Source organism: Ranitomeya imitator, chromosome 3 (genome assembly GCF_032444005.1).
Source record: "Ranitomeya imitator isolate aRanImi1 chromosome 3, aRanImi1.pri, whole genome shotgun sequence".
Classification (NCBI taxonomy): domain Eukaryota; kingdom Metazoa; phylum Chordata; class Amphibia; order Anura; family Dendrobatidae; genus Ranitomeya; species Ranitomeya imitator.
In genome coordinates this window covers 321,450,992-321,477,861 of record NC_091284.1, presented here as the reverse complement: position 1 = coordinate 321,477,861, position 26,870 = coordinate 321,450,992, and the positions used below count along the sequence as shown (strand labels likewise).

The 26,870-nt window shown below is 46.7% G+C and overlaps 1 protein-coding gene across 1 annotated transcript in view; it reads left to right on the top strand.

Annotated features, from left to right (window-relative positions):
• Window positions 1-26,870, top strand: part of DNAJC8 (DnaJ heat shock protein family (Hsp40) member C8) — a 143,371-nt gene that overhangs the window by 102,376 nt on the left and 14,125 nt on the right. The gene's annotated exons all lie outside the window — the stretch shown is intronic.

Genomic DNA, 26,870 nt, shown 5'->3' with positions numbered 1-26,870 from the left:
GGCCGCGCTTAGTAACCCGATATTTACCCTAGTTACCACTGTAAAAGTAAAAAAAAAAACACTACATACTTACATTCCGATGTCTGTCACGTCCCCCGCCGTCAGCTTCCCGCACTGACTGTGTCAGTGGCGCCGACCGTAAAGCAGAGCACAGCGGTGACGTCACCGCTGTGCTCTGCTTTACGGCCGGCGCTGACAGTCAGTGCAGGGAAGCTGACGGCGGGGGGCGTGATAGACATCGGAATGTAAGTATGTAGTGTTTTGTTTTTTGTTTTTTACTTTTACAATGGTAACCAGGGTAAATATCGGGTTACTAAGCGCGGCCCTGCGCTTAGTAACCCGATATTTACCCTGGTTACAAGTGAACACATCGCTGGATCGGCGTCACACACGCCGATCCAGCGATGACAGCGGGTGATCAGCGACCAAAAAAAGGTCCTGATCATTCCCCAGCGACCAACGATCTCCCAGCAGAAGCCTGATCATTGGTCGCTGTCACACATAAGGAGATCGTTAGCAAGATCGTTGCTACGTCACAAAAAGCGTGACGTTGCAACGATATCGTTAATGATATCGTTATGTGTGAAGGTACCTTAAGTTCCCACCGCATCTCTGTTGAACTATCGGGATATAGTCAACTAGCAGACTTTAGTGGGCAAAAAGAAGCCATTCTGTTAATTGTTTGGCGAGAATAGATCAGGAGCTTGCAGTTAAATAGAGCTGCTAGAGAGTCAAAACAACCAGACACACAGTTCTCATATGAAATGACTGGCCCTCCTTTTCCCATTTTCAGCGTAGAATATCTCCAAGTGATCAGTCAAGTCAACAACAGTGAATCCTCCACTCTTTGACTCCTCTATTTTTCCTGTCTTTGTTTGGGGTCTATTGAATGACCAAAGAGGGGGCAAGTGTTCCCATAGCCCTAGAACAAGACCGATCACCCTTTTCCTTTCAGAGACTGTTTTTGGCCATTTTGCAACTTCGTCAACTTGCACTCCTTCTAGCAGGAAGCAAAGAACAAATCTTTTTTTGTTGCCAAGTCCTAGCCATCCTGGATCTAGTATCATGAGTCCTCCAAACAAGACACCAACTGGACCACTTATAGTTGAAGGAGAGCCCTACTTGTATGTTCTTGTGCCTGACTTTCCCACATCTGCAGGAGTTCGCAAGGTAGTTTTTTTTCAGGCTACAAGATCGAATTTTCAAGCATTCCCCTTTATCTTTTATTTTCCCTCCAAGTTCATTTTTAAAAATTAATTTCAATGAATGTTTCCCCTTAACCAGTCTCCTTTCAAAGGCTTCAGCCTTTTGAAAAGAGTAACTGTAACTTTTTCCGATAGTGGCCTCTGCTGTCTTCGGCCATATATTGCTGAAGCCATCTGCAGCGTCTAACCCACAGTGGCCAGATGTTCCAGCATAGTGGATGGGATTTCAAGAAATCCCATGTCCACTATGCATGCATCAGCACCCGCGGCTTCCCTGCTGAGACGGACATGTGGTGCGTCTCTCCAGACCGCAGCATGTATATTTATTTTGCGGAGACACTCAGTGGTGATTCCGCACGGTTCAATGAACACATGCTGAATGACCTGTGTTCAAAAGCCAGCAGCGCTTTGGATGCAGCGTACATGTGCTGCGTCCTAAGCGCTGCCTAATACTGACTTTGGGAACATTCCAAGCCTGTTTTGCATATGACTTTCCTACTAAATTTCTCATGACTGAAACAAAAACTTGCTGACAGGTTACTTTTAGACCTCATTCTGATGTTAGTGATTTTTCTTGCACACCAAAAGCTGAATTACTTTAAATCAGTGTTTTGGATTAGATTTTAAGCAGTGTTTTGTGAATGTGTCTGCTTTTACCATCAGAGAATAATCTTTACCCTTTTTTTGTTGTATGAAAAAAAACAGGAGGTTTCTCCTATCAAACATTTATTGAAAAATATCTGTGAAAAGCACAAAACTTGTATGTGAAAAAACTAACGTACATCTCAATGTGCCCTTAGGCAAGATGAGTTATGAGGAATTTAGGAGAAGGAGACTTAAGTGGAAAAAGCTAATTTCTTTGATAAGATATATTACAACGTTTCCTATGCCTTTTAATATTATTAGTGCAATTAAATATATCTATGGGCAGCATTTTTACAATTCTGGGTTCATCACATGACCAGGACAGAAAATATGATGAGATGAGGAATTTATGCAGAAAGTACATTATTATTATCATTATTATTATACATTCTTATAGCACCATTTATTCCATGGCGCTTAATATGTGAACGGGGCAAATATAGACAAGTACAATAAACATGAGTAAAACAAGGCACACACAAGTAGGGGAGGAGAGAGGACCCTGCACACGAGGGCTCACAGTCTACAGGGGATGGGTGAGGATACACTAGGAGAGGGTAGAGTTGGTTATGCGGCGGTTCAGCAGACAGAGGATCCCTGCAGGTTGTACGCTTGTCGGAAGAGGTGGGTCTTCGGGTTCCTTTTGAAGGTTTCCATGGTAGCGAGAGCCTGGTGCGTTGGGGTAGAGTTCCAGAGTATAGGGGAAGCGCGGCCAAAGTCTTGGCTGTGGTTGTGGGAGGAAGAGATGAGAGAGGAGTAGAGAAGGAGATCATGAGACGATCGAAGGTTGCGTGTAGGTAGGTACCAGGAGACCATGTCACATGTATGGAGGAGACAGGTTGTGAATGGCTTTGTATGTCATTGTTAGAGTTTTGAACTGTAGCCTCTGGGCAATAGGAAACCAATGAAGGGCCTGGCAGAGAGGAGAGGCTGGGGAATAACGGGGAGACAGGTGGATTAGTCGGGCAGCAGAGTTTTGGATGGATTGGAGTGGTGTCAGAGTGCTAGAGGGGAGGCCAGAGAGTAGGAGGTTGCAGTAGTCTAGGCGGGAGATAAGGGCATGTACTAGTGTTTTTGTGGTTTCAAGGAATGCACGGATCCGGGAAATGTTTTTGATATGGAATCGGCAGGAGGAGGCAAGGGCTTGGATATGTGGCTTGAAAGAGAGGGTAGATTCAAGGATCACCCCAAGGCACCGGGGGACCAAGGAAAGTGAGCAGCCATTGACACTGGATAGGTCGGGTGGAGGGGTAGAGTGAGGTGGGGGAAAGATGATGAATTCTTTTGTTCATGTTCAGCTTTAAAAAGCGAGCAGAAAAGAAAGATAAAATAGCAGACGTACATTGTGGGATTTTGGTCAGTAAGGAAGTGAGGTCAGGTCCAGATAGGTAGATCCGCATGTTATCCGTGTAGAGATGATATTGTAAACCGTGGGATTCTATGAGCTGTCCCAGGCCGAAGGTGTAGATGGAGAATAGTAGGGGTCCTAGAGCTGAGCCTTGGGGAACACTGACAGACAGGGGACAAGATGAGGAGGTGGTGTGGGAGACCCTGAATGTCTGGTCTGCTAGATATGATGAGATCCATGATAGGGCCAAGTCTGTGATGCAAAGAGATGAGAGAATCTGTAACAGGAGGGAGTGGTCCACAGTGTCAAAGGCAGAAAACAGGTCCAGGAGGAGGAGGACAAAGTAGTGTCACTTGCTCTTGGCGGTTAGTAGGTCATTGGTCACTTTAGTTAGGGCAGTTTCAGTTGAGTGATGTGATCAGAAGCCAGATTGTAACCGTTCAAAGAGGGAGCAGGAGGAGAGGTGGGCGGACAGTTCAAGATGGACATGCTGTTCCAGTAGTTTTGAGGCATAAGGGAGAAGGGATATCGGGCAATAGCTGGACACAGAGGATGGGTCGAGGGAGGGTTTTTTTTGAGGATAGGTGTGATTGATGCATGTTTGAAGGATGAGGGGAAGACACCGTTTGTGAGAGATTGAAGAGTTGTGTTAGGGTTGGGATGAAGACTTTGACGAGGTTAGGGATGAGGTGGGATGGGAGCGGGTCAAGCGTGCAAGTGGTGAGATGTGATCTTGACAGAAGGGTGGAGTTCTGATCGTTATGGTGGAGATGCTGGCTTTGGAACAACGGGGCTGAGAAGTCAGGAGGAAGGGGCATTGGGGGCTGCGGGCCAAAGCCTTGTCTGATGTTATCGATCTTCTGCTTAAAGAAAGAAGCAAAGTCTTCAGCAGAAATGAGAGGGAGGAGGTGCTGGGGGACGGAGTAGAGAATTGAAAGTGTTGAAGAGCTGTTTAGGGTTGTGAGTCAGGGAGGATATGAGAGATGAGAAGTAGGTTTGTTTTGCAGCAGTGCGAGTGGACTTGAAGCTGGTGAGGAACTGCTTGTATGCGATAAGGTGCTCAGCAGAACAGATCTCTTGCATCTCCGCTCAGCAAACCTGGAAGCCCGTCTCAGTTCTTTGGTCAGCCAGGGCTGCCTGATTGTACGAGTGTTGCTATGCGTGAGGGGGGCGGCCAAATCAAGTGTAGCTGTTATTGTGGTGTTACAAAAAGTGGCAGCAGCATCTGTGTCATGGAAGGAAGCTATGTCTGTAAGAGGGAGAAGGGACTCCCAGAGTGAGTGTAAATTGAGGTGTTTGAGATTTCTGTGAGGGTGAGTAACATAGTAACATAGTAACATAGTTAGTAAGGCCGAAAAAAGACATTTGTCCATCCAGTTCAGCCTATATTCCATCATAATAAATCCCCAGATCTACGTCCTTCTACAGAACCTAATAATTGTATGATACAATATTGTTCTGCTCCAGGAAGACATCCAGGCCTCTCTTGAACCCCTCGACTGAGTTCGCCATCACCACCTCCTCAGGCAAGCAATTCCAGATTCTCACTGCCCTAACAGTAAAGAATCCTCTTCTATGTTGGTGGAAAAACCTTCTCTCCTCCAGACGCAAAGAATGCCCCCTTGTGCCCGTCACCTTCCTTGGTATAAACAGATCCTCAGCGAGATATTTGTATTGTCCCCTTATATACTTATACATGGTTATTAGATCGCCCCTCAGTCGTCTTTTTTCTAGACTAAATAATCCTAATTTCGCTAATCTATCTGGGTATTGTAGTTCTCCCATCCCCTTTATTAATTTTGTTGCCCTCCTTTGTACTCTCTCTAGTTCCATTATATCCTTCCTGAGCACCGGTGCCCAAAACTGGACACAGTACTCCATGTGCGGTCTAACTAGGGATTTGTACAGAGGCAGTATAATGCTCTCATCATGTGTATCCAGACCTCTTTTAATGCACCCCATGATCCTGTTTGCCTTGGCAGCTGCTGCCTGGCACTGGCTGCTCCAGGTAAGTTTATCATTAACTAGGATCCCCAAGTCCTTCTCCCTGTCAGATTTACCCAGTGGTTTCCCGTTCAGTGTGTAATGGTGATATTGATTCCCTCTTCCCATGTGTATAACCTTACATTTATCATTGTTAAACCTCATCTGCCACCTTTCAGCCCAAGTTTCCAACTTATCCAGATCCATCTGTAGCAGAATACTATCTTCTCTTGTATTAACTGCTTTACATAGTTTTGTATCATCTGCAAATATCGATATTTTACTGTGTAAACCTTCTACCAGATCATTAATGAATATGTTGAAGAGAACAGGTCCCAATACTGACCCCTGCGGTACCCCACTGGTCACAGCGACCCAGTTAGAGACTATACCATTTATAACCACCCTCTGCTTTCTATCACTAAGCCAGTTACTAACCCATTTACACACATTTTCCCCCAGACCAAGCATTCTCATTTTGTGTACCAACCTCTTGTGCGGCACGGTATCAAACGCTTTGGAAAATTTGTGGAGTGGGGGTTGTGCACTAGGAGAGGAGAGGGAAGAAAATGTCAGTAGGTTGTGGTCATTCAGGGGGAGGGGTGAGTTAGTGAGGTGAAGACGTTCATTCAGGGAGTCTCCTATGTGATGCCTCCCTATAAGATGCGGTTGGAACCATGGGACCTTAATTTGGTCCTCCTGGAGTCTTGCAGGAAGCTCCTTTTGAACCTCTGCAGGACGTTTCCCTGTCTTTTCTTTCATGGAAAGTTGCCTTCCTGGTTGCGGTCACATCCATCCGACGAGTCTCAGAACTGGCGGCTTTGTCTTGCCAAGTTCCTTTCCTCACTTTTCATCAAGATAAGGTGGTTTTGAGAACATCCCCGTCTTTTCTGCCGAAAGTTGTCTCATCTTTCCACCTCAATGAGGAAATTGTCTTGCCTTCACTTTGTCCAGCACCAGTACATCGCACCGAGAAGGCTCTTCACACACTGGACTTGGTGAGAGCCCTTAGGAGATACATCTCGAGGACGGCGTCTTTCCGCAGGCCAGATGCCCTGTTTGTGCTCCCGGAAGGGTCGAGGAAAGGTCTAGCCGCTTCCAAAGCTACAACAGCCAAGTGGATTCGTTCAGCTGTCCAGGAGTCCTACCGAGTCAGAGGTCTGTTGTGAATTCTGCTCTTGGGCTCCCTCCAGTGGTTGTAGGTGGGAATGCAGTTGTCTCTGAGTCGCAGTCCTGGCCAGGTGTATCTGCTGATTGCAATGCTGACTGGGATATTTAGGTGTGCAGGATTCATTAGCCCTTGCCAGTTGTCAATGTTCCTTGTGAAGTGTTGGATCACTTTCTGGCTTCTCCTGCTTGCTGCCAAATTCAGCAAAGATAAGTGTTTGGTTTTTTGGTGTCTGCGGCACACTGCTGTGTGCTTGTTTTTGTTTGTATTCCTGCTCTGATAGTAGGATTCACTGGAGTTGCAGATTTACGCTCCTACATCTTTAGTTAGATGTAGGAAGTTTTTGTATATTCTGCTGTGGATATTTTTGAAGGGTTTTAATACTGACTGCACAGAACTCTGTCCTATCCTGTCCTATCTAGCTAGAGTGGCCTTCTGTGCTAAATCCTGTTTTTCTGCCTGTGTGTGTATTTTCCTCTCCGACTCACCGCCAATATTTGTGGGGGGCTGTCTATCCTTTGGGGATCTGCTCTGAGGCAAGATAGTATTCCTATTTCAATCTTTAGGGGTATTTAGTCCTCCGGCTGTGACGAGGTGTCTAGGTTTGTTAGGTACACTCCACGGCTACTTCTAGTTGCGGTGTTAAGTTCAGGATTGCGGTCAGTATAGTGACCACCTTCTCCAGTGAATGTTCTCATGCTGCTCCAAGGTCACCGGATCATAACAGAGGTCACTCCGTCCCAGCAGTGATTAAGGCTCATTCTACTCGGTCAGTGGGTGCGTCTTGGGCCATCCGGCGCCAAGCATCGGCAGCACAAGTCTGCAGAGCTGCGACTTGGTCCAGCCTGCATACGTTTACGAAACATTACCATATCCATTCTCAGGCCTCGGCATATGCGTCCGTCGACAGATGAATTTTGCAGGCGGCAGTGCCGCATCTGTGACTTGTGGGTACAAGGAGCAATTGCAGTGGATTGTTTCCGACCCAGGGACTGCTTTATGACGTCCCATGGTCCTGTGTCCCCCAAGCGTAGGAGAAATAGGGATTTTTGTGTACTCACCATAAAATCCTTTTCTCCGAGCCAATCATTGGGGGACACAGCACCCACCCTGTTAGCCTATTGGCTTTGGTTTTTCTGTGTTGACTTGGTTTTGACATAGTTCATTCTTATTAAATGTTAACCTCCTACTGCATTGTTACCGAACTGGTTCACTTAGAGCCAGCGTGAGGGCGTATACTGCAGGGGAGGAGCTATTCTTATTTGTTAACTTAGTGTCCTCCTAGTGGCAGCAGCATAACACCCATGGTCCTGTGTCCCCTTGGAGAAAAGGATTTTACGATGAGTACACAAAAATCCCTATTTTAACCGCAGATAACTCTAGATTTGTTTTTTTCCATGCCAAAGCTATGGCTTATTTGGCTGCCAGGAATATAAATGTAATGAGGGCTTGAGTGTGTTTAGGGATGTTGGGGATACGTTTGTTGAGTAAAGCCTCCCAAGGGTTTTTTTTAGGTTTATGTTCGTTATTGAGAAGACCAGGTGATATATTGTAATCCAAAATCTACGTACAATCGGGCATAGCCACCATATATGGAACATATCTCCTGTGGAATTGCACCCTCTAAAGCAATTTAGAGAGTAGTTAGCGACTGTCTTAGCCACTCTGGCTGGGGTCAGGTACCACCTGGTCAACACCTTATAATTAGTTTCCAGCATAAGGGTATTTAATATTCCTCCAGTACAGGAGGACCAAATTTGAATCAGTTAGAGTGGAACCAATATCAGACTCCAGCGAGAAGTGTAGTTTAAACAGCGCCTATGTGAGAGGGAGTTGACATATGAGTAGAGAAGTGATATAATGCCTGGTGGGTGTGGATTTTGATGGCATCTTTGTTCAAAGGGAGTAAAGGTATAGGGAGGGGTAGAATTTTTTAGTAATGAATTGACAACGTTTTTAAGTTGCAAATAACGAAATACCTCTCCATGGGGGAAATGGTATTTTTCTCTCAGGACCACGAATGGAATAATCCCATCGACGTTGAAGAGATGGTGGACTCTGGTTATCCCTGCAGCGACCCATAAACGGAAGTTCCTAAGGGACTCTATACCTGGGGGAACTGGAGATTGCCCCAAAGGGGGTGAGGGGCAAGAATGATGAGATTAGCTGCGAGGAATATTTCAGCGAATCCCAAATCTTAAGAGAGTGCGCTATAATAGGATTCAAGATGTGCCTACGCTGAGCTGGGAGAATCCATAATAATGCATCGAGGGTACCTGAGTGACGTTCAGGGGCCTCTAGAGAAAGCCACAGAGGAGGTTCAGAATAGGCATGGTATTGGGTCAATTGACCTAATTGGGCTGCTTGGTAATATTTACAAAGGTTGAGATCCCCCAAACCCCCCTTTAAACGATGACGATAGAGGGTAGCTCTATTAACCCTGGGGAAGCCACCCCTCCAGATAAAAAGTGTCGACTAGTCATTGGGCTATTTTGAGGTAGTATGAAGGGACAGGGACTGGCAAAACTCGAAATAAAGTAATTTGAGGAGAATAGTCATCTTCAATACACGCACACGGCCGAGCCAGGAGAAATGTAACTTCTCCCATGACTGGAGTAGCAAACGAAGTTTGCGGAGCATGTGAGCATAATTGGCTGCAAAAAGGGAGTCTAAATTGGCTCTCAATTTCACTCCTAGGTAATCCAGGTGGTTAGTAGCCCATTGAAACGGAAAGTCATGTTGGAGCTGTGAAACAATAGTTGGAGGAAGGGATATATTCATGGCGTATGATTTTGAATGATTAACCTGTAAACCAGAGATATGTTCAAAATTACTAAGGGCTTGAAGCAGGGCCGGCAAGGATGTCTGTGGCGTTGATAACAGAAGTAGCATGTCATCTGCAAACATAAAGAGTTTGTGGGAAACTGACGCTATTTCTACACCTTGTATATTAGAATTGAGTCGGAGGTGAATAGCTAATGGTTCAAATGCCAAAAGGAATAGTAAGGGCGATAGGGGACATCCTTGTCGAGTACCTCTACCAATGGGGAAGAGTGCAGAGGAGAAGCCATTATAATGTACGTAAGCTGATGGGGAGCTGTAAAGAGCATGAATCCATGAAAGAAAGTAGTCGGGAAACTTCCACTTCTGCAAGACTGCAAACAGATAAGGCCAAGAAATAGTCAAAGGCTATTTTAATATCCAGCGACAATAACATGCTTGATAGGTTGCTCTGTTTGCAGCGGTGCAGTAGATTGGAGACTCTCCGTATATTATCTGAGGCTTGTCTACAATGAACAAAGCCTACTTGATCTCTGTGTATTAGAGTTCCCAGGCCTGAGTTCAAGCGCTGAGATATAATTTTAGCCAGTATCTTAAGGTCTAGGTTAATAAGGGATATTGGTCTATAGTTAGACCTGAGTAAGTGATCAGAGTTTGGTTTTGGTATCATGGATATTGCAGCCATTAAAGAGGCTCCCCCTGGTTTGTTACCATCCCTTAAAGAGTTAAAGTAGTTAGTGAGGTGAGGAACTAGAACCGATGCGTATTTTTTATAGTAAAGGGCCGTAAATCCATCGGGACCTTTTTTTTAAAATTAATTTTCAGCTGTTGAATAGCTATTTCTATTTCACTAGGAGTGATGGCTTGATTTAGGAGTTCAATCATGGTAGAACTAAGGGCAGGAAGAGGAATAGAATCTAAAAAGGTATCCAACATTTCTGAATTTATAGTGGTAGAGACGTTATATAACTTCCTAAGCTTTTGCTGAAACAAATGAGTAATCTGTTGTAGATTGGATGTAATGCCCGAAGCTGTACGCAAAGGTATGGGGGGGACGGGGTAGGGGTAGGCATTTTAAACGGCAAGCTAGGTTTGAATTATTCTTATTATTAAGGGCGTAGTAGCGTTGTTGTGACCAGCGTATGGCACGGTCTGCGTTCTCAGAAAGACAGAGGTCAAGTTCTGTACGAGCATGGGAAAGGTCTTGGTAAGTAGCAGGTGAGGGTGAGTTCTTCATCCCGGACTCCAAAACTAATACCTTGCTATCTAATTCAGCTACCTTTGCACATCTGTCTTTTTTCTTGCGAGAGGCCTCTTGAATACAGAAGCCTCTTAGCACTACCTTATTAGCTTCCCATAGGGAAATTGGCGAGGAAGCTGATTATTTATTTGTCCTTGAATCAACAATCATCAAGGTGATTTTTCAATCTTTGAGCGATTTCAGGGTAAGAGAGCAATGAATCATTTAGAGTCCAGTTGAATGAGCGGGGTCGTGGGTGAAGTGTAGAGCATGTAAATTGGATTGGAGAGTTATCCAACCAGGGAGTAGATTGAATACAAATATTTGACACATTTGGAATAAAGGGTGGATGAACAAAAATTTGGTAAATTCTGGTGTACACTAATTGGCGTGGGCCTATTGGTTCATTTTGATCACTGTGATAAACCCAATCACAGTGATCAAAATAAAAAGAAATAGTAAATCAAACCCCCCTTGATCACTCCCTTAGTTAGGTAAAAATAATAAAATAAATGGATTTCCATTTTTCCCATTAAGGTTGGGCTAGGGTTGGGGTTGGAGCTAGGCTTATGGTTGGGGCTAGAGCTAGGGTAAGGTTAGTGTTGGGGTTAGGGTTATGTTGGGGTTAGGGTTATGGTTATGGTTAGGGTTGGGATTATGGTTAGGGGTGTGTTGGGGTTAGGGTTGGAGTTTGAATTGGGGGGCTTCCACTGTTTAGGTACATCAGGGGGTCTCCAAACGCGACATGGCACCCACCATTGCCATGCGCCCAAACAGTGGCTTTCCCCCACATACGGGGTATCTGCATACTCAGGAGAAATTGCACAACAAATGTTGTCATCCATTTTTTCCTGATACCGTTGTAAAAAGAAAAAAATTTGGTTCCAAAGTAATTTTTTTGTGAAAAAAGTAAAAAGTTATTTTTTTTCTTCCACATTGCTTTAGTTCTCTTGAAGCATCTGAAGAGTTAATAAACTTCTTGAATGTGGTTTCTTAAGGGTGGCAGTTTTTAGAATGGTATCACTTTTGGGTATTTTCTGTTATATTGACCCCCCAAACTCACTTCAACTGTGAGGTGGTCCCTAAAAAAAATGGTTTTGCAAATTTTGTTCGAAAAATTAGAAATCGCTGGTCAACTTTTTAAGCCTTATAATGTCCTAACAAAAAAAAAATTGTTTCCAAAATTGTGCTGATGTAAACTGAGAAATGTTATTTATTAACTAATTTTTGTGACACCACTCTCTGATTTAACCCCTTTCTGTCATTGAATGTACTATTCCGTCCATGTGGGGTGGGCCTAAATTACCACGGACAAAATAGTACGTCCAGGGCGATCGGCTGCGCTAACGGGGGAGCGCAGCCGGGTGTCAGCTGCCTATCGCAGCTGACATCGGGCGCTGTGTGCCAGGTGCGGTCACGGACCGCCCCCGGCACATTAACCCCGACACACCACGATCAAACATGATCGCGGTGTGCCGGCGGTATAGGGAAGCATCACGCAGGGAGGGGGCTCCCTGCGGGCTACCCTGAGACCTTCGCAGCAACGCGATGTGATCGTGTTGCTGCGAGAGTCTCCTTACCTCCCTCCCTGTAGCAGGCCCGGATCCAAGATGGCCGCGGCATCCGGGTCCTGCAGGGAGGGAGGTGGCTTACCAAGTGCCTGCTCAGAGCAGGCGCTTGTTAAGCCTGCATAGCTCTCAGACAGATCAGTGATCTGACAGAGTGCTGTGCAAACTGTGATCTGTGATGTCCCCCCCTGGAACAAAGTAAAAAAGTTAAAAAAAAATTTCCACATGTGTAAAAAAATAAAAATAAAAAAAAATTCCTAAATAAAGAAAAAATATATATTATTCCCATAAATACAGCCCTTGGTGGGTGAAAGTGCTCACCACACATCTAGATAAGTTCCTTAGGGGGTCTACTTTCCAAAATGGTGTCACTTGTGGGGGGTTTCAATGTTTAGGCACATCAGTGGCTCTCCAAACGCAACATGGCGTCCCATCTCAATTCCAGTAAATTTTGCATTGAAAAGTCAAATGGCGCTCATTCGCTTCCGAGCTCTGTCATGCGCTCAAGCAGTGGTTTACCTCCACATATGGGGTATCTGCGTACTCAGGACAAATTGGAGCTGAACTAAATTTTTTGTGAAAAAAAGTTAAATGTTAATTTTTATTTAAACATTCCAAAAATTCCTGTAAAACACCTGAAGGGTTAATAAACTTCTTGAATGTGGTTTTGAGCACCTTGAGGGGTGCATTTTTTAGAATGGTGTCACACTTGGGTATTTTCTATCATATAGACCAGGGGTCCCCAACTCCAGTCCTCAAGGCCCACCAACAGGTCATGTTTTCAGGATTTCCTTTGCATTGCACAGGTGATGCAATTATTACCTGGGCAAGACTAAGGAAATCCTGAAAACATGACATGTTGGTGGGCCTTGAGGACTGGAGTTGGGGACCCCTGATATAGACCCCTCAAAATGACTTCAAATGAGATGTGGTCCCTAAAATAAAATGGTGGTCAACTTTTAACCCTTATAACTCCCTAGCAAAAAAAAATTTTGGTTCCAAAATTGTGCTGATGTAAAGTAGACATGTGGGAAATGTTACTTATTAAGTATTTTGTGTGACCTATCTCTGTGATTTAATTGCATAAAAATTCAAAGTTGGAAAATTGCGAAAATTGCGAAATTTTCGCCAAATTTCCGTTTTTTTCACAAATAAACGCAGGTAATATCAAAGAAATTTTACCACTATCATGAAGTACAATATGTCACGAAAAAACCTTGTCAGAATCACCGGGATCCCTTGAAGTGTTCCAGAGTTATAACCTCATAAAGGGACAGTGGTCAGAATTGTAAAAATTGGCCCGGTCCTTAACGTTCAAACCACCCTTGGGGGTAAAGGGGTTAAATTAAGTTTTTTAAAATTGCAAAATTTTCAAAATTTTTGCCAAATTTCCATTTTTTTTTTTTTAAATAAATAGAAGTTATATTGAAGAAATTTTACCACTAATATGAAGTACAATATGTTACGAAAAAACATTCTCCGAATCAGTGGGATACATTGAAGCATTCCAGAGCTATAACCTCATAAAGTGACAGTGGTCAGAATTGTAAAAATTGGCCTGGTCATTAAGTAACAAATTGTCAGTCACTAAAGGGTTAAAAGCATATATATTTCTCTATTGCTTCATTGGGGACACAGGAAACCATGGGTATATGCTGCTTCCACTAGGAGGCTGACACTATGCACAAAAAAATAGCTCCTCCTCTGCAGTGTACACCCCACCAACTGGTACTAGGTTAAACAGTTTAGCTTGATGTCCATAGGAGGTGGACACGGGTCTTTTACTAGACCCATATCTACCTCCGTGTTCGTCGTTTCTTTTCAGATGGATCTTCTTACTCTGGAGGGATACAGTGTGAATAGTCACAACTGTACTCCCACTTAGAGACTAAGTATTGCTCGTCCTGCCACCCCGTATCCTCATATTTATATCCGGCAGGACCCTAACCCCTAACACAGAAGATTGTTTAGGTGATCATTGGTCCTGTCCCCGTCTCCTACCCACTCGCCCACCAGAGCCTATCGGTTTCAGGAGGCATGGTTGTCCCATATTCCCAAGAGGCTCGGACGTCGAATGAAGGTCTGGATGGAGATGTACATCTCCCTTTTCTTCTCTGCCAGGTGCCCTGAGGTGTCAGGAGAGAAGATCCGGAAAAAGAAGATAAAGAAGAAGAAGAAAAACAAAAGGATGAAGATAATGAAAAGATGAATGAAGATGACAGAAGAATATGGAGGAGTTTTACTGCCCCCCTATCCCCCTAGTTTTTTATTGTTAGAGGGTTTGTAGTTAGAGGGGCCTTCCTTTTCCCCTAACTTTTATTCAGAGTCTGTAGTCTAACAGGGTTTGTAGTAGAGGGGCCTTCCTTTTAGGTATAGACCGTTTTGGTCTGTAAGGGGCCTATTTTTCTCCTTCATTCTGGGTTACCTGACAGGCAGTCCGTGCCTCTGCACCACCCTCCCCTTTCTCTGGGGCATCAGTTACAAATTTAGGCCCCGGCTTCAGCACGACCTAACTCCAGCATTTAGCTCTGCCCACTTCTCGGCATCTTCAGGTGGGCTTTTTCTCCTGCCCGTTGATAGCATGCCCTCTCCTACGGTTTCTGGCAGTTATCTCCGCCCCTTCATCTTGGACATGCAGGTGTCCTGGGAGTCGCTGTCTCTCCTTGTTTGCGGCGATTAGCTCTGCCCACTTATTGGCGGTTAGCTCCCCCCTACTTTCGGCCTCGCCGAGCTGGTTTTTGAAGTAACGCCCTCTCTTCTCTCCTTCTGTGTGCGCTTTCTCCTTGCGGGCCCTCCTTTTCCTCCCTGCGGTCGCCATTTGCCGGCATCAGGTCCCAGAAGGTGGCTTCTCTGCAAGGAACTCTCTCATGTCCTCCTTGATTATCCTGCAGCCCTGGTTGTCTCCTGTAGCCCTCTACAGTCTGGAAGCAGACCTCAGGACCTGCATCTTCCTGTGAGTAACTCTGCTCTGCAGACTGACGCTCTCTTCTGCAATCTTCTTTTGTCCCCTAACCTTCTGGCATTAGTTAGTGGGTCTACTTCTCATCATGCCTAACCCTAAAGGAGAGCGCTCCCGCCCTCCTGCCTCTTCTTCTACTTCCTCTGCTCTTGTCAGACACTTTGTTTCCACCATAGGTAATTGCAAACTCATGATGGAAGACAGAAGAGGATGCCCGGGCCTGGTTCGGAAGGATTTGGGCAGGTGCTAGTCTGCTGCTTCCATCACCAGGTGCCGGTAGTTGCCTCGGGGCCTTGCATATCCATGCCCCTCCTGAGCAAAGCATGGCCACAGCCCTTGAGGCAAATGCCCGGGTGAAAATAGAGCCTTGGAGGGAGTGCACCCTTCCTGATGCCGAAAATACCCACAGGTCCTCGGAAGCCACAGTTTGTGCCCTCCCTGTTGACATACAGTGGCTATGCAGCTCGTGAGGCATATCGGTGCCCGGGCAAAATAAGACCCCTCGGGGGTTATATACAGTAACACCCTGTTGAGCACAAGGCGCAGTTCCCCCCCCCCCCTCCATTGACAGTACCTGCTAGGAATGGAGCGGTGTATGGAAGGGGCAGCACTGTGAGGCATCATGGCTCTGGAAGGTGAGTGCCGCGCTGCCTCCCTGAGGCTCCGACCCCACATCAGTCACATCCCCCGTTTATTGTGGGTTTCCTCAGCCGGTACTGTGTGACCAGAAGTGAGGAGGAATGCGCGTATGTAGGAGAGCGCATCGCGGCACGGAACCCCGGTGGTAGACGAAGCACAGTACTGACGAAGGGGGACGGATGCGCGGATGCTCACACAGAACAGTGCGCAGGCGCAGTGCGCACCGGAAGTGGTTGCCAGGTGCCCGCTCAGGCATAGTTACACTGCGCAAGCGTCACGCTGGGCGGCCAGCAATGGCAGGATCAACCAGGTGATTGATTGCATCTGTGCGCAGCGGAAGTGGTTGCCGGCTGCGCGCATAGACCTAATCACAGGGCTCAGGCGTCGGAACGCTAAGCAGCCATTAGAGGCAGAATCAACCAGGTGATTCATTTAAAAAATAAAAAAAAAGGGAGGCAACGCGATTATTTATAGGCGGTCAGAAGTACTGTCAGGTGTCACTAACCAGTCCAGGTTGAATGTGACTGCTCTTGTTCCGTGGCAGTTAGCAGGATAGAGATTTTTTCACAGGAACATTTACAGCCACAGCTAGAGGTGCAGGTGAGGCGGTCTCGCTCAAGTGAGAAGATACGCCATGGCAGCAGTGAAAGCCACTTGGGCAGCGTGCGGGCGGATCACCATACCAAGGAGGGATCTTTGGTCTTACTGGAAGACATTGAGAAAACCAGTCAACCTCCGGATCCGGTACCCGTACTTTTAAGCATCCAAGTGGTGAGTGAACTTCGAGAAAGTCCAGCACGCTAATGTCTGTTCTTTTCTCCTCTCTTGTCTCCATCTCTCCCCTCTTTTCTTACATACATTCGGGGGGGGGGGGGGTTTGGAGTATAGGAGGTCCCCAAGAAGTATAAGTCAAAAACTAAAAATAAGGAATGTCCCTTATGCAAAAATCCTTTAAAAGCGTCCTGAAGTAAAAATCTGTGTTAGGATTGTATTAGCAAAACAGTGGCAGAGGAAACACCCTCCTTTACGGAGAACCTAAGATCTCTAATCCAGTCAGAAGTCTGTAGGTCTGTAAAAGCGTTACAGACAATCGACACAGATACCAGATCTAGGGACAGATCTAGCCCCTCAGTAGCATCTCAATGGGACTCTTCGGAATCTGAAGAAGACTCGGATAGATTCCATTATTCAGAAAGTAGCACAGATGAGGAAGATACATTCCCAGTAGAGGCTACAGACAAGCTTATAAAAGCTGTCCGTTCTACCATGGGACTGGTAGAGGAGAAAGCAAAAAAGACGGCCCAAGAACTCATGTTCAGTGGTTTGCAAAAGAAAAAGCGAAGATCCTTCCCTATTAACGAACAGCTAAAGGGACTTATTAGCAGGGAATGGCAAAAAACTGAGAAGTCTCAGACAATTAACTCCCTAAAGAGGAGATACCCTTTTGAGGAACAGGCATCCTCATCTTGGGATAGAGCTCCAAAAATTGATGTAGCGATTTCAAAAGTCGCCAGGAAAACTTCCCTGCCATTCGAGGATCTCGGTTCTCTGAAAGAACCTCTGGACAGGCAGACGGACAGTTGCCTGAAAACATCCTGGGAAGCTGCGGCGGGGGCACTAAGACTGGCTATCGCGGTTACTTGTGTAGCTAGATCCCTAAAAATATGGGTAGATAACCTGGAGGATCAATTAGAGCAAAAGGTCCCCAGAGACCCTGTTCTAAAAGCAATACCAGCCATAAGAGCAGCAGCAGTGTTTCTAGCTGAGGCTTCAGCGGATTCAGCTTAAACTGGCCACAAAATCAGCAGCATTAACCAATACAGGATGCCGTGCGTTATGACTTAAGTGCTGGCCAGGGGACACACAAGCAAACATGAAACTTTGCTCTCTGCCATGTGAGGGGAATTTCCTGTTTTGGAAAAAGCCGGCCACAAAAAGATTTTCCTAAAACGGCCATTTCAGATATTTCGGCGCTCCTTTGACAGGGGCCGAAAGTTCAGAAGGCAGCAGTATAGAGAACAAGACCGAAGCAACTTTGACAAGCGATCCAGGGGAGGGAAAGGCTTCTATTTTGGCAAGCCCTCTAAAGACGCCAAGAAACCCTCCCAGTGACGGTCCTTCTCAGGTGGGAGGGAGGCTCTCTCACTTTCTCCCAGCCTGGGAAAGGATCTCATCCAGTGCTTGGATCTGACAAATTGTAGGTTCAGGCCTGAAGTTAAAGTTCCACCACTGGGGCGTGTCCTAGCTGGCCATGTGAGTGGAAGCAGGGAAGAGTGCTCCTGCTGCCAGAAGGACAAAAATCCTGCTTTAACCCCGATTTTCGGGTAAACTCACCTAAATCCGGCTGGCTGAAGGTCCGGAGAGTGCAGCGGTGCGGAGCGGCGGGTCCGGAGTCGGCAGTGATGACCAGGAGGCGGCAGAAAGACGCTGGCACCAGCGATGCAGGAGCCGGCCAAAATGGTGCCGATGCTAGGGAGGACGCCGAGAAGGAGAACGCCGCATGTCAGCGGCGCATGGAGGTGGCCACAAAGCTGCAGCAGTATGCCAGAGTGGAGGCTGCTGAGGAGGCAGAACCAGGATCTGGAGCTGGAGCTGACCAGGAGGAGGAGGAAGCAAGCAAGGCTGAGCAGCATGAGGTACAGAGTGGGAAGGAGAGAGGCAGCATGGCTGGGGCTAGTGGGGGACCTGGAGCCATATCACAGGGAGAGGAGCCGACTCTTAGAGATGTTATCACACTGATCTCTTCATGTCAGCAATCCCTGAACTCCTTGTCCCAGCAGATGCAGGAAGTTAAAGGGGACACGGCACAGATTAATGCGGCTCTGCAGAAAATGGACAAACGTATAGGAGTGGTGGAGGAGAGGGTGAGCACGGCAGAAGATCACATAGTGAAATTACAAAAAGCTGAAAAGAAGTTCGCCCAAGCAATAGCCGAGCTCGCTGCCAAAAATGAGGATCTGGAAAATAGATCCAGAAGAAATAATATACGTATAGTGGGGCTGCCTGAAAAGACTGAGGGGAGAAATCCCACTGAGTTTGTGGAGAACTGGCTGTTGGAGAAGATTGGGAGCACAGAGTTGACAAGTCTTTGCTGTTGAACGTGCTCATAGGGTCCCGCCGCAGCCCCCTGCCCCAGGAGCGAATCCCCGTACCATGCTTGCTAAAATACTGAACTACAGAGACATTATCCTCTGAAAGGCTAGAGAGATGGAGGATCTGACGGCTGGAGGTCAGAAAATCGCCATTTATCCGGATTATTCCGCTGCGGTTCAGAAACAGCGGATGAAGTTTACTGGAGTCAAGAGGCGACTGAGGGAGCTGGGAGTGCAGTATTCAGTGATGTTTCCCGCCAAGCTGAGACTGGTGGCTTTTAATAAGACCCACTTTTTCCTGACACCGGAGGACGCTACCCAGTGGCTTGATACTCATGAGAAAAAACTTAAGGGAATGGGCGACTGACATTTCGGCGAGATCCAGTTGGGATTTGTTTTCTCTGTCGATAGAGGAGAGTTCTGCGCTCGTTAGCAATGGTTAAAGAGTTGAGCAACTGTTGGGGGTTTTGCTGGGCCATATTGAAGGACTGGCCGGAGGGGACAGTACCAACTACTAAGTACGGGGGAGGAGGGTTATGCTGGGTACTGTGAACTGGTTTGGTACTTTTTCTCTATGTTAATATAAGTTGAAATGTTAAGATACAATAAAGTGAAAGTTGGGGGGGAAATTGTGATTGCTATGGCAGCGGGACGCGAAAGGAGAGGGTTAGGTAAGGGAGAGTGTTCGCAGTGGGCAGTGGAGCCCCACTCTTGCTGAGAGGAAGAATGCGTTATATTGGGGGGGGTTAGGGGGCCAAGTTGGGAGGGGGCAGGGGGGGTGGGAGGGTTGGGGCAGCTCATACTTGGGAAATTGGATACTTTAAGAAATGATGAGCCACATTATGGGAGATTGTATTAAAATATTGAGTTGGAATGTGAGAGGTCTGGCGGATAAAACACGGCGGGCGGCAAGTCTGCAGTATGTCCGAGAACAGAAGGTCTCAATGATATGTCTGCTGGAGACACATTTAGTGCGGGAGAGGGTAAACGTATTGAATAGGTGCTGGATACAGAGGGCGTATCATTCTACTTTCTCGACGTACTCTAGGGGTGTGTCTGTGTTAATACCTGCGGGGGTGCAGTATGAGGAGGTAGCGGTAAAAGAGGGTGTGGATGGTCAGTATGTGGTGGTGAAATGTAAAATAAATGGAGTGTTGATGTGTATAGCGGCAATGTATATTCCGCCCCCATACTCAAGTAAGAAGATAAGAGAGGTACTGGAGAGGGTAGAGCGTTGGGGACCGTTACCATCTCTAATTATTGGCGACCTTAATATCTGTGATGACTTTTGGGACAAAAACAAAAATCCCCAGAATAGAACAGGGGGACATATCACTACGTTTGGGACCTATGTCCGGGAAGTAGGTATGATTGATTTATGGAGAGTTAGACATATTGGGGAAAGGATGTACTCATGCTACTCGCCAGCTCATGGTGCTTTGTCTAGGATTGACTTGGCACTGGGTAACTGTTTACTGGACACGATGGTAGAGGGGAGGTGAGATATTTGCCTAGGGCTCTTTCAAACCATAGTCCAGTTGAGGTGGAATTTCAGCCGGTGGGGACACGGATCGGGAGCAGGAAGGAGTGGAAGATTCACCCTAATTGGCTACACAGTATGGACTTGGAAAAGATAAAGAAGGAGTTGGTGGAATTTTTTGAGATCAACGAGGGAAGTGTAGATGTTCTTACTGTGTGGGAAGCCATGAAGGCGTACTTGAGGGGACTGCTGTTCAGGGATATTAGCAGGTGTAAGAGGAAATCGAGAGAGACAGAGAGGTTGGCGGTTGAAGGGCTGAGGATAGCCGAAGATGAGATGGTAATGGCGGGTACTCCGGAAGCTGGGAGGAGGCTAAAGGCAGCTCAGAGTCAGTTGGAGGAGGTATTGCTCGGTAAGGCTGAAAGGAAGAGGGAATTCATGAATCTGGCTTTTTACCAAGAGGGCGAATCTGTGGGTCATTTGCTATCGATGGTGGCTTCTGCCCAGAGAAACACTTCCTTTGTTCATTCTTTGGTATCGGGGAGCGGTGTGGCTGTCTCTGAGACTTCAGAGATTTTGGACATTTTTGCGGATTTTTATGCGGACCTATATTCCTCTCAGGTAGATGGGTCGGTGGAGGACACGGTGGCGTTCCTTGAGGAATTGGAGCTCCCAAGGCTGAGTGACATAGAGAAGATTTGGAAGCTCCCATCACGGAGGAGGAGTTGGGTCGGGCACTGCAGTCTATGGCTAATGGGAAGGCACCTGGCGTAGATGGATTTCCTGCTGAAATTTATAAAAACTTTGGGGAAGTGCTCATCCCTAAATTAAGGGTACTTCTGGAGGAGGCTAGGAGTGGCGGTCGTCTACCGGCATCTATGCGGGAGGCCATAATAGTGGTGATTCCTAAGGAGGGGAAGAACCCGACACAGCCGGATTCATATCGGCCAATCTCCTTGCTTACTACAGACGTTAAACTTCTGGCTAAGGTGTTGGCAATGAGGTTGACAAGTGTTATTTCCGGCCTGGTGCACTCAGACCAGTCCGGCTTTATGCCTGATCGGTCCACTGCGATCAACTTACGAAGGCTGTATATGAATTTGCAACTCAGATCCGACAACTGTAGCCAGAGAGTTATTGCATCTTTAGACGCTCATAAGGCGTTCGATAGTGTGGAGTGGGGATATCTCTGGCAGGTGCTCCGGAGTATGGGGTTTGGACCGCAGTTCATATCCTGGATTCGACTGATGTACTCGATGCCGATGGCTAGGGTTAGGGTAAATGGGGAGTTATCACGGACCATACAACTGGCTAGAGGGACGAGACATGGGTGTCCGCTCTCTCCTCTTTTGTTTGCTCTGGCTGTGGAACCACTGGCTGCTAAGATTCGACGGTCTGATGAGGTGACTGGGTTTAAATATGGGATGATTGAAGAAAGGGTGGCGTTGTATGCGGATGACATTCTGCTATTTCTGGCTGACCCGGGTACGTCCTTGGAGGGAGCCATTGGGATTATTGAGCGTTTCGGATCGGTGTCGGGACTGAGGATAAACTGGAGTAAGTCTGTCTTGTTTAAGGTGGATGATGATGGTGGGGAGCCACTGGAGGATGGGCGACTGGAGGTGACTAGCCAATTTAAGTACCTTGGAATATGGGTATCTATGCCTGTTACTGACTATATATATAGAAATCTGACTCCAATCTTAGGTGTTCTTAAAGCGAAAGCGGATGCTTGGCTTAAACTGCATTTATCTGTGGTAGGTAGGGTGAATCTTATTAAAATGATTTTGATGCCAAAAATACTGTATATTCTTCATAATGCGCCAGTTTGGATACCACGCGGGAGATTTAGACAGATTAACTCTCTGTTCAGGAATTTGATATGGGGGAGACAGCATCCGCGTATCAAACTGGAGACACTTCAGATGGGGGACTGGCACTGCCTAACCCTGAAATATATTTTCTTGCAGCCCAGAGTCAGCATTTAAAAGGCTGGGCGCATGAAGGGTCATCTGGGGCGGTACAGCGGCTGATGGAAGTGGTGACAAAAAGAAGGCCAGTGGTACAATGTTTGGAGGATGGATCCCTGGGGGCTCTGGGGAAATTATACCCGACTGTGTTGTTGATACGCAGGCTGTGGGGTAGGCTGAGACATATACGGGGGGTCACGGATTTGACTAGATTCTCACCGCTATGGCATAACAGCAACTTACAGGAGTTTGAGGCACTGGGGGTACTGACAGAATGGCAAGTCAAAGGGATTCAATACGTGTATCAAATAATTGAGCGAGGTGAATTGAAATCATTTTCCCAATTACAGGCGGAATTTGGTCTTGGGACTGTGGGGGAATTTCAGTATTTGCGGATGAGGCATGCTTTTGGAGCTCAGAGTAGAAACGGAGGTATTGGAATTCAGAGGGATGTAGTACTGGAGTATGTGTGTAATGAAGGGACTACTGGGGGGGTCATATCTACTTTGTATAAAGATCTGTTGCACACTTTCCTATTGGGGTTTCCAATAATGGCGAGAGCTAAGTGGGAGAGGGATCTGGGTCCAATGGAGAATGAGACTTGGGAGTCGGTGCTAGAATGGGTCCCACGATTGTCACTGAGCGAACCGTATAGACTGTCACAGCTCTATGTGATACACAGGGTTTATAAGTCACCGATGGTGCTATATAAGGCTGGTTTGCGTGATGATTCTGAATGCCCGAGGTGTAAAACTGCAGATGCTGATATACTCCATATGATGTGGACGTGTCCGAGACTGGCTGCTTTTTGGGTGGTAGTTTTGAGTCGTATGGAAGGTGCGTATGGATGTAAGGTGCCAAGGGATCCTATAGTGTGCTTGTTGGGATGTGTGGATGAGATTGGAGTGGATAATAACCTGAAGATAGCTATTGCCAGATTGTTATACATGGCTAGGAAGGTAATAGCTCGAAATTGGATTAGGGAAGAACCGCCGTCAAGAGGAGAGTTCCTCCAGTATGTGAAGCAGGGCCTGACACTGGAAAAGGGGTTTTATAAAAAAAAAAGAGGGAAAATCGAAATGTTCAATAAAATGTGGTCTCCGTGGATTGCTATGGGATAGGGGTATTATAGAGGGAGAGTTAATTAAGGTTCCTAATTAATGGTAATGTTAAATGTGGCTTATATTATTGGCCGAGGGATTAGATAGTATATTGGTCTAATGATGGAAGTGCTAACCAAGGTGAGCTGCTTTGTTGGGTGGGGTTGGGGGGTGGTGGGATTGAAGGGGAATGTTTGAAGTGGGGGGAAAAAAGCTTTGTATTGAAAATAAGAATGTAACATATCATTTATCTTGTTATTCTTAATAAAAATTTATTTGAATAAAAAAAAAAAAGTTCCACCACTGGCCTCCAAGAAGATACATGCAGACTCCAAATCACAAGAGAAGCAAAAGAGTCTGGAAGGAGAAGTAATATCGCTCTTAGACAAACATCTCCTGGAAGAAGTTCCGGTAGAGGAAAGAATGGAACGGTTTTAGTCCCCCCTTTTTCTTATAAAGAAACCGGACAATTCTTGGAGAACAATCATAAATTTGAAAGGCCTCAACAGGTATCTAATAATTCAAAATGGAGACGATAAGATCAACAGTGAAACTCCTATATCCTCAGTGTTACATGTGAGTCCTAGACCTAAAGGACGCTTATTACCACGTTCCGATCAGACAACAAGATTGCAGGTTTATCAGGGTGGCTGTTCAGATGGGGTCTCAGTTACGTCACTTTCAGTACAGGGCTTTGCCCTTTGGGATAGCAATAGCCCCACGAGTATTTACAAAATTGATTGCAGAGGTCAGAGAGAAAGATACTCTGATAATACCTTATTTAGACGACTTCCTGATAGTGGGAAAAAAAATTTCTCGCTGTCAAGAGCAGGTCAGAATAGTGATAGACACACTACAGATGCTAGGTTGGCAGCTGAACCTCAAAAAATCCAAGCTGGAGCCAGCTATGGTCCAGAATTTCTTGGGGATAACTGTGGACTCGATGGCGCAGGAGTGTCGCCTCCCAGAGGAGAAAGAAGAAAAAAATCAAACAAATAATTGTAACAACAATAAAAAAGCCGGAAATGACTTTACGAAGAGCCATGTCTGTGTTAGGGTCCCTAACCTCCTGCATACCAGCAGTAAAGTGGGGCCCAGTTCCTTGCAAGAGAACTGCAATGGTGTGTGCTGCTGAACGACCTGGAACTGCAGGGGCAGTTAGAGCAGAAGCTCACCCTCCCGGTCTCTATACTCCAATCACTCAGATGGTGGTTACAGATAGTCATCTCCGAGAGGAGTCCCCTGGACATGCACAGCCTCCAAAGTAGTCACAACGGACGCCAGTCCTTGGGGGTGGGGAGCTCACCTAGACACACTGTGGATCCAGGATCCCTGGGCTCAGGAGGAAAAAATCTATCCTCAAACGATTGGGAACTCCTAGCAATTAGTGGTGAGCGAATATACTCGATACTTGAGATTTCTCGAGCATGCTCAAGGGTCCTCCAAGTATTTTTTAGTTCTCGGAGATTTAGTTTTTATTGCCGCAGCTGAATGATTTACATCTGTTAGCCAGCTTAAGTACATGTGAGGGTTGCCTGGTTGCTAGGGAAACCCCACATGTACTTATGACAGCTTATGATAGCTTTGACAGAAAGCCCCTTTGAGCCATTAAATGCAACGACAGATAAGATACTAACATTAAAACAGCCTTGTTAGTGGCACTTACATCGGCCCGTAGGGTTGGAGATTTACACGCGTTGTCAGCTGACCCAACCCCCCCTCCCCCTACACGCAAGTTATGGACGATAGAGTTGTATTAAAATTAGATCCAGCATATCTCGATTCCATAGGGCTCAGGATATAACCCTACCCTCTTTTTGTCCTAACCCTAGCAACGAGAAAGAGGAGAGGCTCCATTGCCTAGATGTCAGGAGATGTATCCTACAGTATTTATAGGTGACAAAATCCTGGAGGAGACAGAGGGCTTTATTTGTTTCATTTCAAGGGTCAAGAAACTGGACTCTCACCGGGCCTCTAATAGGAGAAACGTGGTCCAGAGCTTTATTGTGGCGGTCAACCTGACATTTAACATTAAGGATGCCGCTACAAAACCCGCAGAAGAGGCGGTTTCGTTAAGATGGCCTAGACTAGCTCCTAAGGTCTTTGCCCCTCATAGAGAATTTGAGGAGGTACTTTCCAAGGAACGGGACAGCCCAACCAACTGCTTTCAAAGAGTGAAGCACCTTGGCATCCTATATCCCTTCTCCCCGGAAATCACTGCTAACTGGACCACTTCTCCAACTGTGGTCCCTCCGGTTTCCAGACTGTCCACCAATACAGTCCTTCGTCTTCCGGATGGATCATCTCTCAAGGACACCAATGACAGTCTCAGAGTCCTTTGCAAGGTTAGCCTTTGAAGCGGCCGCCGCTACATTGTGCCCTGCTTTTGCCTCCACCTGAGCGGCAAAGTCGATAACGACATGGGCTAATCATCTGTCAGGGCATTCTTTCTGGAGCCCGACCGGAGGAATTGGCCGACCTCACGGACCAAATTGCTCATGCAGGGAAGTACATGGCATCCGCCTCCCTGGACTCTGCTGATTGTGCTGCTCGGGCGTCCAGCAATATAGTGGCCATCCGAAGGACCATTTGGCTTAAAGCGTGACAGGCGGACTTATCCACAAAGAAGTCCCTTACCAACTTGCCTTTCCAGGGTTCCCATGTGTTTGGCTAGAAGTTGGACCAAATTATTAGGAGGCCACGGGAGGGGATGGGTTCTCTCCTTCCTCAGGCCAAACTTCGCCGGTCTCCTTTGTCACGTGAATATCAGTACTTTCAACGTTTCCCCTCTACGGAGGAGTTCTCCCACCAGGAGAAGCCACAGGCTCACCAGATTAGGAAAATGGTTTCCTTTAAATCCTGCTCCGGGCGTTTCCGTGACACGAAGGGTAGATCCCCAGGATCAGTCCTGGTAGATTTTCCTCTGTGTGACTTGTCGTGGATCTAAGATTACTGAACGGAGGAGTCGGTCTTTGTTTTTTCAGGATGGAGTCTCTTCGTTCAGTAATTGCTTCCTGAGAACCGCAGCAGTTTTTGTTCCATGGAAGGCTTTATTCATGTTCTTGTCTTTTCAGGGCATCAGAGATTCCTGCGTTTTGCGATGGGCGGCTCCATTTTCAATTTGTCACCTCCCCTTTTGGGCTCTCGACCTCTCCCAGAGTCTTTGCAGAGACTCTGCCAGTGGTTTTTGTACATTCTGCGGATTATTCCCTTCCTTTAGTCCAGCTCGGACTCATCCTCCGTAGCGTTCTCTCATCCGGTTTCCTGGTCAGGGTGATGTGCGTATATCCGGCTAAGGCCTCCCATGCCCCCCTTTTCGGAACACTGACTCGTGTGTATGAGGATTTCCGGCCTCCAGCTAAACGATTGCTTGCTGGATCCGGACGGCAATGGTGGCTTACCGGGTCAGAGCAGAGCGCCTTCTCCTGGGTTTAAGGCACACTCTACCCCGGACAGGGGCGCCTCCTGGCGGTACACATAGGACCTCCGCCCTTCAGCTCTGCAGAGCGATAATTGGTCCTCCATGCCTACGCTTCGGCAGATGCCAGCTTAGGTAGAAAGACCTTGCAAGCGGCAGTGGTGAGGTCTTCGACCTGAATAGAGTTTTCTGCTGTTCCCTCCCCTTGGGTTCTGCTTTGGGACATCCCATGGTTTCCTGTGTCCACCAATGAAGCGATGGAGAAAACAGGATT